At 51.7% G+C, this 11,814-nt stretch overlaps 1 long non-coding RNA gene across 2 annotated transcripts; it reads left to right on the forward strand.

Moving 5' to 3' along the window:
* The first annotated feature begins 1,107 nt into the window (after positions 1 to 1,107).
* LOC122374036 lies at positions 1,108 to 10,109 on the forward strand. Of its 2 annotated transcripts, none has more exons than XR_006255149.1 (4): positions 1,108 to 1,534; positions 6,871 to 7,001; positions 7,588 to 8,550; positions 9,267 to 10,109. It is a non-coding gene; the product is annotated as an uncharacterized LOC122374036 (long non-coding RNA). The 2 variants fall into 2 exon arrangements; XR_006255152.1 differs by lacking the exon at positions 1,108 to 1,534 and adding an exon at positions 6,343 to 6,424.
* Positions 10,110 to 11,814: the final 1,705 nt, after the last annotated feature.

Below are 11,814 nucleotides of genomic sequence, written 5' to 3' on the forward strand. Positions count from 1 at the left end.
CAGGGCGAGGTTTAAAGGGATCCTCCCGCTCTTGTTGTAAGTTATAGCTTACTTTCAAGACCATGGTGACCCGTCAATGTCATCGCTGGTGTGACCTCACTGGGGCCGCCAGCAATGAACAGATAATCAATGTGAATGGAGAGGTAATGTTACGGACTTTCCTTAGGCGCCGCAATTTTTATTACAGACTCAAAAATTACATCTGAAAACCACAGGCGGCCCAATCAGAGTTGGCCTACGTTACGTTATTTTGAAGTTTTCGGTAACCCGTAGCTGTCAGTACCGTTTCGTAGCGTAATTGGGATGATAACATAGGAACTACGAAATGGATGCCGTAGCAATTACAGGTCAGCTGTATTTGCATAAGGTACCTAATTTTTTTCAGTTTACTCATATCGTCACCAGACCTCCGGCCGTTTACACGGATGTGAGACGCCTGCTATATGAATACCACTGAGTCTTTCTTCCGGCCGGACCGACACCGGGGATTTCCCACTGGGAAGTCCCAGGGAATTCCCTGTCGGAAGTCCAGCGCATCTAGCGAGTAGCGCGTAGGCACCGCCGCACCGACGATGCTGCAAAGCCGGCGATCATTGTGCGCAGTATTTGGCTTACTAGAGACTAACCGTTTCCACTGGGTAGTGGATGATGACATATTGCATAACGTAGTACGATAAAATAATTTGCTGCGTTAATTAACAAATACCGTAATTCAGTAACGTAGCAATATATAACGTATCGTAATTCGGTATCGTAGTTTTGGCCAAAAAAGCAAACGTAGCGTAACGTAGTGCGTAACGTAGCGTAGCGCAGGCCAACTCTGGGCCCAATCAATAAAAGAAATACTAAACACTGTTTATTTGTAACTATGCTCTCATATGTTGGCGCAACACGGATAGCTCTTCCCGCCGTAGGGCAAGGGGAGAGGCGGCGGAAAGTGCCTTCCTCTGGAGTCAGAAGGACGTACGATTCACCGATTCACACTGGGGGGGGGGGGGGGGGACACAGCCAGTTGGGCGGTGCTTGAAATGTTGTAAACCCATGGACAATTTGCGGTTTTTAGGGTATTAACATGGACGGCTGGGATTGCATGGACGTCTCGCTGTCCATGAATTCCTAATAGCAGTTTCGGGCATTATCATGGACGATGAAGCGATATACCAATCATCCGAAATGCATGGACGCGCCCGTTCGTCCTTGAGAATACTCCTATGTAAAATGCTATCCTAGATTAGTGTGTTTTTTCACCACCACGTGGCGATAGCATCGCCCTTTTAGAGCGACATTTTGATTGGTTGGCATTTTTGTAAGACCGGTTCTGATTGGTCGTCCATGAAAAGAAGTCAGTTCTCACTAATCGTCAGCTGTTGCAAGGCTTGAAGCCGTTGGTAAGCAACATCGGCGGCGCCGAGAAAGTTCTCGCGGCAATTTCCATGTTGATGTGCGTTTTTCTGTGTGGAAGAGTCGTGTCGCGTTTGGTTGGCGTTTGGATTGTGTTCTAGGCGAGTGGATAACGATGGGTGGAAATAGAAAGGTAAGCATTCGGCTGTATGGCATACTACTATGTATTTTTGTATTTTGTATTGTTGCCCCACTTTTCTAAGCCCAAGAGCATGGCCACAGCATTAGATTTAGGCATGCCATGTTTGTCAAGCTTGATTTTCCTGTGCTTGAATGAGATGACCTTTTCCTAATAATAAATAGACTACCACTGTCAATATATTGACATGCTGTTCTATATTTGTACACAAATAGGGGCTGTTGAGCTGAGCCTGCTCAAGACAGTCACAGTCACAGTTATGAATCCTTAAAATCTAGTTTTGTTGCAAGAACAGCATTATCTTGCTCATGCTCCAAAGTCAGTTTGGAATATTTGGGGAAAGTCAATCAATTTACCAACCTCTTACGCAGAGTCACAAAGTTAAACACTGCAGACGGCACAGGTCTGCAGCGTTGCCAGCTACTGAGCGTTCCTTTACTTTTATATATAGATGTTATATTGCCTATCAGTGGTGCTGGTCTATCTGATTACAAAAGAAAATGTTATTAGCCATTTTATTGTCAAGAAATAATAAACTGTAGCCATGTGTAGTACCTACCTACACTAGACATAATTCCGAATGCCATTTCCGAAGTCCTGGTTGGTAGGGTTCTAGACCATCTTGGCTCAATTTTTTTAAAGGTAATATCCAGAGTAGATTAGAGCAATGAAAATGTGATTTTTTTCCCAGATGCTTATATAGTTAAATTTCATCACTGTCCAATTGTGTTGTTGCGCATGGTCATTGGCTGGCCTGTGGTCTTTATGATAAAGGGGAAAAATCATACATTGTTTTATAACTTATAAAATCCTCAAATTCTGCCTGTGATGTCAATTGATAGTTTTAAGGCTTTTGGGGTCCCCGGCACCTAATTTTGATAGGTACCTATGCTGCCGATTTTTGCTGGACATTGTATGGAAATGTTAATTTGGAGATTGCATAAGCATGTATCAATGTGATCATTTATGGGTGTATCCATTTTTAAATCTGAATTAATAGAGTATTTTTGGTATGTGGCAGCTGTGCTGTTTGACAACCTTGCTTTGACTTCTGTCAATTTTCTATATTCAGAGACATGGTTGATCACCATGGTTGATGATATTTACCTTTTTATAAAATTATTTGCATTTAACTTGGCAGATTTCTTTATTCTGCCTCATAGGTATGTATTATGTATATAATCCAACATTGCAGCTACTGTCTTACCTCATAACAATTACAGACATTGCATAACTATTAGTGCTTCCACCCATGAAGACTCAGCTGAGACAGACTCAGATGAATAGATAGGCTTTGTCACCAACCATTAGTCACACTTCATTTCCCTGCTTCCCCCAGTTGCAGGGGCACAGTTGGTGGATGAGTTTGCTGACCTGCTGCTGTTACTGAAAAGGCACAATAGCCTTGTATGAAATGCAAGCTTGTAACTTAGGTGAATGTCCATGGCCATGCTCTGGTCAAAGTGTTTCCTCTCTTTTGTGAATTTACTCATCTTCACCCAGCATCTGTGTCATAAAAAGCAGAAACACTTAATGCTGTAAAATCTGCAGGTTGACATTGCAATGAGAACCACAAATATTAATCTATACCTACCACATCTACCTACCTAATTTTGAGCTAAAATTCCGCAAATTTGAAAATTAAAATGAAGTGGAACCTGTGGAATGAAATTTGGGATTTTTAAAGTCTTCCTTGAGTTTGAAAATTGAAATCAACTTGGCTGTGGCAAATGTCAAGTAGCTTCTAAACTGCGCCAGTTAGTTTTACAGAAGAGCGGCTTTCAAGGGCCACTTCCTTGGACATTTCAAAGCAATTCATCCAGTTAAAACATCAAATGACTATAATTTTTCCGTTCCTGTTGCCAGACTGGAAAAAAATACACGTGATGCCGAATATGTCCGGCGTGGTGGCGGGGATTGCGCCGAAAATTTCAGCTCCGGCGTAACTTCGCATGCGTCGAATTCAGCGCATGGCGGCCGCTAAGTTTTCGGAGCAGGGCGGCCGCAGAATTTTTTCGGCGAATGGCGGTCACCGAATTTTTCGCCACGCTTGTCAGTCTAGCAGCAGATTCACCTGCGGGCGGCTCTGGAGAGGGTTTGGGATGGGACGTCCCCCGCCTCGGTCGTCGTGTGCTTCGACTTGCGAGCCGCCCTGAGTCTATTCAGGGGAGGAGCTTCCGCCCAGGTGAGGCCTCCACCCTCGGCGCGGAGATAGGCATGGAAGACCTTGTTAAACATGGTCGAGCGTCATGAAGTAATCCTGCAGTGGGTTCCAGGCTCCTGCCCACTGCAGGATCGAGGGGAATGAGAGCACGAACGACGTGGCGAAACAAGCGGTCGCCCCGCCCTCGGACGCCCGCTCGCTACCCGGGCGGTTCATTGTGCGGCCTTGTTGTTGTTGTTGTTGTTCCCTCCAGACGCGTTACCGCGGTGTAGCCGTGCGGCTCTGGAGGTCCCTCACTGCGGCCGCCAGGGCCGCCACCTCTCCGTCGTCGCGGACGTCTTCCGGGCTCGGAAAAATCGTCCTGTACCTCCGGAGACGCCAGCCCATGAGGGCCGGGCACCGGAAGAAGAGGTGCCGGGGCGTGTCGGCCTCCTCCCGGCACACGGTGCACCGGCCCGCCGCACAGTCAGGGCACAGTCAGGGCACTGGCGGCAATCTTCGGAAGAGTTCCGTCCAATCCGGTGGAGGTATTGGCGGGAGCCCGACCAGTGGCCCGCGCGAAGTTGATGGACGTCGACGGCCGACGATCTGTCCCCCGTCGCGACCGGTAGCGGCAGCCGGTTCCCCATCAGGGTCCGGTACCAGCCCTCCGGCCAGACGGCGGTGGTGCGGTCGCGGGCCATTCTGACGGCCGCACGGTGGGCGGTAGCGACGTCCACCGGGACCGCCGCCTGGGGGAGCGCGGCCGCCTCCTTGGCGATCTGGTCGCCGCGCTCGTTACCGTCGACGCCGCAATGGGACGGCACCCACTGCAGGTGGATCCGGCGGGACGGACCGGCCAGGGCCGCTAGTTCGGTCCAGATGGCGGCTCCTAGCAGGGTCTTCTGGGACGCCGGGAGGCCTCGCGTCAATGGTGCAGCAACTGGTCCGAGTCACTATTCAAGCCACTCTTCGGGAGCACGCAGCAGTCCCTATCCTCTGAGAGGACCGGGGGGACGCCGGTTCGGTGCACCACATGAGGGCAGGCCACTGGGGCCGCTCGCTCCTGTACGTGCACCAAATCGGCCGTCTCCCCTCCGCGGCAGGCCAACAGTGCCTTGACAAGCGGTGCCCCGCGGCGCTCTGCGCCGTGTGCCGAGAAGAGTTTTATGTCCTGGAGCACGTGCTGCTCCGCTGCCCGGCCCTCGCTGGCACCCGCCAGTCTCGAACACACCGCTCCACCTATTTTTGTGACCCCGCAACTTCCGGCCCGGTCCTTGCCGTGCCACGTGGAAAGTCATGGGTGTCAATGTTGATCCGCTCAAGTCATGTATTTTTAGGCTTGTTTAGAGCCTGGAGGCTTATTTTTAGAGATCTCCGCAGCCGCTAGGTCGATCAATTCACGGTCATTTATGTCATTATGTCAGGTAGTTGCATCCCTTCTACCAAAACCCTATCGGAATACTCTCGATGCATCTAATTGCTCTCCTCGGTCCTCCGACGGCTAAGCCCTCAGAAACCATCAGAGGCCATCTCGAGGACCTCGCCAGCCGTTTTAAGCCCTTATGCAGAACTGGGCCCTCGGAGAAGACCCTTAGAGGCCGGCACGGGGCCTTCAAAGGCCGGTATAGGCTTCTAGATGTTCCCTGGGTTCCATGAGGTCAGCAGGGGCCTCTTAAGGCCATCGTTCGTAGGGCCCTGAGGCCAGCGTGGGTTTACCTGTTCGTATGGGCCTTCAAAGGCCAGCATGAGACCTCAGAGGTCGGAGTGAGGCCTCTGAGGACGACATGGAGCCATCAGGGGCCAGAGCAGGTGTCATAACTCGAGTTGGGACCTCTTAAAGCTTAGGGCATCAGCTCTCAACCAGCAAAGGGCCCCTAAGAGATCGATATTGGCTCCGTTAGGGCGACCTGAGGCTCTTAGACCTATACTGACTGCTGAGGCTTAAAATGGACCAGCTTAGTCCTTAATGACCTAAGAACCCGTGAATCCTGTGAATGAAAGCCGACGTGAAGCCTCCAAAGACTGCGTGGGATCCTCAGAAATCGACCACTTGGAGCTCTTAGAGACCGGCGTAAGGGCACTGACAAGCGTGGCTCCTCAGTTACCACTGACCAGCATGGCCCCTAGCAGTGTGTGCAGAAGCCTGTAGACTGTAGAGCCTAGAGGTCACCAGAAATCTCACCAATGCTCACCATAAGTTTTTGACAGTAACTTTTGATGGAGACATGATGATGACAGTGTGATGAAAGCATCTGCAATTTTCAATGCGTTCGGCTCAGCAAAGCAGATTTATTTTTATTTTATTTGCAGCAAAGCATGGGTTTTTCGGTCCTCTGGCCACTGTTGTCAAATCTTTTCTTTCACTGCTATCATACGCCTCGCCTCGTATTCAACGTAATACTGCCAACAGACCTCTCTTTTGTTGCTTCTGATATGGTTTCCTACATTGAGTGAAGGAAATTTGCGCTCATTAACTTTAACGCTGTAGATACAAAAAGGAAATCTTCATCGAATTTCGAAGGGAAGCCGAACCTGAAGAATCGTCAAGTTTTGGTGTTCACTGTTCAGGGTGCCGAGTGGTATATACAGGCGCAAAAGTTCATCAAGAAATGGGGGGGGGGAGTTAACATTGCTGCCCCCCCCTCCGAAAGTGGGGGGGGCATGGCCCTCCGGTCGCCCCCTTTCCCCCTGTCCCCACGCCTATGTAAAACTCAGCTCCGGTTTGTGAGAACAGAAAGGTAAATGATCCAAAAAAGTGAAATATCAATGGAACTGCATGTTGTTTTTCATCAAAATTTTCAATTTATAGCACATTGAGTTGAAGAGACCGCTGACTGGTTCAGTCAGAGACTTGCTCATGTGATAAACTTTTGTCAAAGAGCCCAGCCGAGCCCAAGAGGCTGAAGCCCAGTTTCATAGTATTCAATTTCAGGCTAAGCAGAAACTCAGCTCATGCCCGGTACAAAGATTCCTACTCAGACTCAAGGTCAATGGTCATGTTTGAATTTTGATGGCATTTTCATGACAACATAGTGATGCAGGCCACATAAGCCATATTTCCATTTTTGACTGTTAAATGTTGATGACATTTCCATAACTGTATGGTGATGCCCGCCATATAGGTAAGTAATGCATCATCCCTTGAGATTTTGCTATTCTTTAACATTTTTTTTCCTCGTTGCAGGATGCGACCTCCAGAAAAAATGAACCTTCAGTGCACAAGGGATTCCAGAGAAAAACTGTTCGCGTGCGCTCATACAGGCGACGCCGTCGCCATCACCAACAGTCTCGCGCTCGGACGCCCATCGGATACAGGTGTGTCGGGTCTGGGGGGGGGGGGGGCTTGCTACGGACGAGGGAACCCGCACACAAGAACTGAAGAGAGGACGGCAGGAAGGTACAGGCCTCTGTGTGTGTGTGTGGGGGGGGGGGGGTAGTTACAGGGAAAACGTTAGTGCACAGCAACCGCCGCTTCTTATGGTGCATCAAAGTAAATGCGTGGGAAACTGGTAAAATGTTATTGATTTACTCAAAATACTGATAATTGACCTGACCTGTGTGTTCTGGTGTTCAGATTAAGCTATAGAATGTCAAGGGTGACCTGGAGCTGGCCGAGCTGGCTACGGCCGTGGTCCCGAAGGTGGGCGCCGACGGGGAGGGTGACGCGCAGGTCCACCGCCAGTGACAGAAACGTCTAAAATTTGACCCAGTCCAATCCCCGTGTCAGGTCGGTATTTGACCCAGCCTCCACCCCTTGTCAGCTCGGTGTTCGACCCAGCCGTTCCTCCTGTGTCAGCTCAGTGTTTGACCCAGTACCCTGTCTCTTGTCAGATCGGTATTAAACCTAACTACTCCCCGTGTCAGCCTGTATTAACCCAGCTCCACCCCTGTGTGATGCCAGACGGAGGAGAGTGAGGCGCTGGACGAGCCTGTCTCTTGCCGTGCTGAAGACGCTGCGTCGGAAGACCGCCAGTTCCGGTTGGTGAATCTGGCTGCTCTGACTCCGTCCAGCTGGCCGACGGGCGAGTGCCTACACAGCAGCTCGCTGGCGCCGCCGTTGCGCGCGCGCGTCCAGACGGCAGTCGGCCCGCGGGCCAGCCTCGCAGCATCTGTAGTGGCCGTGCTGCGCGGAGGAATGCATCCGGGAGCTGCCGGATGAGGCCGTCTGGATCTGTTCGGACGGGCCGGCGGAGGATGGTTTGGCGGCGGTGGCTCCCTGCTCCGCTTACCAGATGGAGACGACTGGGTTATACGGGTTCCGGCGGGCCGCTTCTGCTCCAGTGCGCGCGCGGAGCTCACCGCGCACCCGCCCCGGTCCAAGCCGCTACCAGATGGAGACGACTGGGACATATGGGTCCCGGCGGGCCGCTTCTGCTCCAGTGCGCGCGCGGAGCTCACGGCGCCCCCGCCCCGGTCCGAGTGCTACCAGGGAGAAGGCTGTTACACTTATCAGCGCTGGTCGGGCCACTGGGGATGATCGGGGCAGCATCTCCACCGGATTGAAAGAAGGCCAACGTCCGAGTGCGCCCAGTGCAGTCAGCAGTGACACCGAATGTCCAACAGGCCGCTGCCTGGTCTGCGGCGAAGCAGCAGACAATTAGGCGCACGTGTTGCTGGAGTGTCCGTGCTTTTACGGCCTCCGGCTCCGTGCGCGGGGAAACATCGTCGGCGCGGCCCACGATGTCGAACGCGACGACATGGTGGCGATCTTGGTCGCCGGCTACGAGGCCCACAAGAGCCTTGTTTTGGCTACGGCGGCAGCTTTGGGGACACCACAACAGCTGACGGCGGCCGCGGCCCCAGAGATGCGCACCTGCGGGCAGGGCGGCCGCTGATCTACATCTCAGCTGATTATACTGAACAGGTGGGTACTAGGTGTGTGTGGGGGGGGGGGGGGGTACCGATGGAAGCTATGTACGTCATGGTCGCTCTGATATGGCTGTTGAACTGGCTTGGCTGATAGTGCATCTGCAGGGTCAGCGGGGAATTGGTCTCCCGAGCCTCGTATAGCAGTTGTGCGGCAATTATGTGCCGTACCATGAACCGCCAACGACGTGTTCTTGGTAATTTGTGATACTTTATAGTGTCCCGTACTACTAGCTTGGCCTTTTTCCGTGTCCGTGCTGTCAGTAATTATCTTTCCTAATATCAGCTACCTTTTGCATTAGCTCCTGTGGTGACTTACTCTCTGACATTCCCTTTTCGGCCTGTCGAGTAACCGCCTATGCGTTGAAAGCTCGGTGTTCGCCCAGCCCTCTCCCCGTGTTTGTTCGGTGTTTGACCCGGCCCCCTCCATCGTGTCAGGTCGGTATTAGACCTAACTACTCCCACGTGCCAGCTCGGTGTTCGATCTAACCTCTCTTCTGTGTCAGCCTGATGTCTTACCCAGACCCCTCCCCGTGTCAGATCGGTATTTGACCCAGCCCCCACCCCTTGTCAGCTCGGTGTTCGACCCAGCCGTTCCTCCTGTGTCAGCTCAGTGTTTGACCCATTACCCTCTCTCTTGTCAGATCGGTATTAAACCTAACTACTCCCCGTGTCAGCCTTTATTAACCCAGCCCCACCCCTGTGTGATGCCAGACGGAGGAGACTGAGGCGCTGGACAACGAGTCTGTCTCTGGCCGTACTGAAGACGCTGCGTCGGAAGACCGTCAGTTCTGGTTGGGAATCTGGCTGCTCTGACTCCGTCCAGCTGGCCGACGAGTGCGTGCCAAGACAGCCGCCGCCGCCGCCGCCGCCCCCGCGCGCGCGCCAAGACGGCCGTCTACCGGCGCCGATGCCGCCACGCGCACGCTAGACGCCCGTCCACTGGTGCCACCGCCTCACGCGCGCGCACAGTCGGCAGCCGCCGCGTGTGCGTGCCCGCCCAGAATATGCGCTCTGCCGCCGTTGACTGCGGCTCGAGATTCACGTTCAAGGTTTAGGCATACACTCATGTTAATTGTCTACATTCATGAAGGTGCGTGGTGACAAAGATGCCTCGTCTGTGGCAGCGGATTTGCTTGTTCCGCCTCAACATGTGCAAAGTTGTTATGTAAACTGATGCGCTCGGCATTCGCCGTCCGCTCGCGCTGGTGGCGCGCGAACGAATGACCTGGCCCTGTTCATGGCTCATGCGGACCTGACGAGCGGCGGTATGACGCAATCGCATAGACGGATTACCTTTCACCGCGAAGAAAATCATTATCAGCTGGCTTAAAATTATGCAATTGTTTGCCCTCAGTTCGCCGGGTAATATCATTCTTTGATCATTCATGCTGACTTGCGAGGCTGATATTTGATAATATATAGTGTGAAGCGTTCCATTTTTTTTTCTTATTTCAAAACTCATCTGTGTATCTCGCAACAATAATCAACCGAGTCTTTTCTGTTCTGCAGAATTTGGAAGCTGAGCGAGACTTAAGCAATACATTTGAATAATTCGAACAGTCGATAGTAAGTGTATTCATGCCCATGTGATATGACCTCATTTAACTCTTTAGCAGCTACTTTCTTGCTCTTTGACGGGGTGATCGGTGCCGACAATTCACGCTTCACTCGAGTTCATCATTCCGAACAATCATCAGATCTCCACACATTTTTATATAAAATTTGCACACACATATTTGTGTTTATATGTTTGTGTATAGTGTGTAGGGAGGGGGAGGGGCTCTAAATAGCCCTCCTCCCTGTCAGGCGCGGTTTAACTAACGCTCGCCGGCCGAATGGTAGGGGGGGGGGGGAGCGCCGCGCCTTTTATATTTTTTTTTTTACGATAGCTCGGGACACGCTGGAGATAGAGAGCTGGACCTTAGCATACCTGACATTTGATTCAACCCGAATCTTGTGACATCCGCATTTTCAGGTCAGGTCAAGTCAATGACCTACGACATAAGTGAGCATCTGCACGGTCCTAAAATGTCGCAACTTCGCAACGATCTCAGTGCCAGAGGAGCTTTCAAAGGGAGATGAAACTTACAGTGCCTAATGGCTAATATCATCTAGAGGCCTCACACCTTGTACATCTCGGATTTTTCCTAAAGGTCACATGAGTTCAGGTTATTTATTAGGGCCGAAAAGGTGAGAGGGTCGTACCAACGATATGTAGAAAAACAATAGGGCGAGGGTTAAATTACGCGCATGACATACAATCTAATGGCGATAAAACACGATTAAAGGTTATACTAGAACGGGTTCATGCTTTCGAATCGAGTAAGCGAATAAAACCGTGCTTACATGGACTGTGTTAAGCTCCGCCCACAAGTCCATGGATATATGAAAATAACTCATAGAGAAATTAGGCTCCGCCCACTGTCCATGCAAACACCCTTATCACATCTTTTTTTGGTCCATGTATGTCGGTCGAATTCTCTACCCTTAAACACGTCAATTTCGGCACAGAATCGGGCTAGTAACAAGCGGGCAACTTCGCTTGTTGTCATGTCAAGAGGGCATCGTCGAAAATTCAACGGCAACGGCGTGACACCGAAAAACGTGGACGTCCCTGTAAACACGGACTTTACTTCCGTCCATGCATATACGAATTTCGAGAATGGGTGCGCGCTGCCGGGGCCTCGCCGGCTGGGTGCGCTGTTTTTTGGTGGTAGCGCAGGTTGTCTCGGCCACTCCGAGGGCCGCATGGTCGGCCAGGCCGGGCAGAAAACTTGCAGACTGAAACGAAAAGTCAACTACGGTTGATGCTCATTCCTAATGAATGGTATGCATAGTATCATTGAATCCTAATTTGGAGCTAAGCTCAATCACTACAGTTATTTAAATGAGATTTACAACTAGAAGAGAAGACGGTGTAAGAGCAAATAAGATGTTAGATGCACAAAGGTTCGGTTCGGTTCGGTTATTGTGACTTCGGCCTGCCGCCATTGGCGGTTTCGGCCGCACCCGCACCGGATCGCCTGCGGGAGGGTGCGGCCGCTGAAAGTTAGGCGAATGGTTGGGTTCGGTCCGAGGTTTTTTATGTCGCGGGAGCGGAGGCGCTGGACCCGGACGACGCCCTGGGTTTCCAGCTCTTCGAGGAGCTCTCGTCTCGAGACCTCGGTGAGGGCGTCCGAGCGCATTGACCCCTCGATCGAATTCAGCCGGGTGGCCAGGCTGACCGCGATGGGAGTGCCTCTGAAGCAGGCGGCGCGAA

This window comes from Amphibalanus amphitrite, unplaced genomic scaffold, assembly GCF_019059575.1.
Source record: "Amphibalanus amphitrite isolate SeventyFive unplaced genomic scaffold, NRLGWU_Aamphi_draft 000004F_arrow, whole genome shotgun sequence".
Taxonomy (NCBI): Eukaryota; Metazoa; Arthropoda; class Thecostraca; order Balanomorpha; family Balanidae; genus Amphibalanus; species Amphibalanus amphitrite.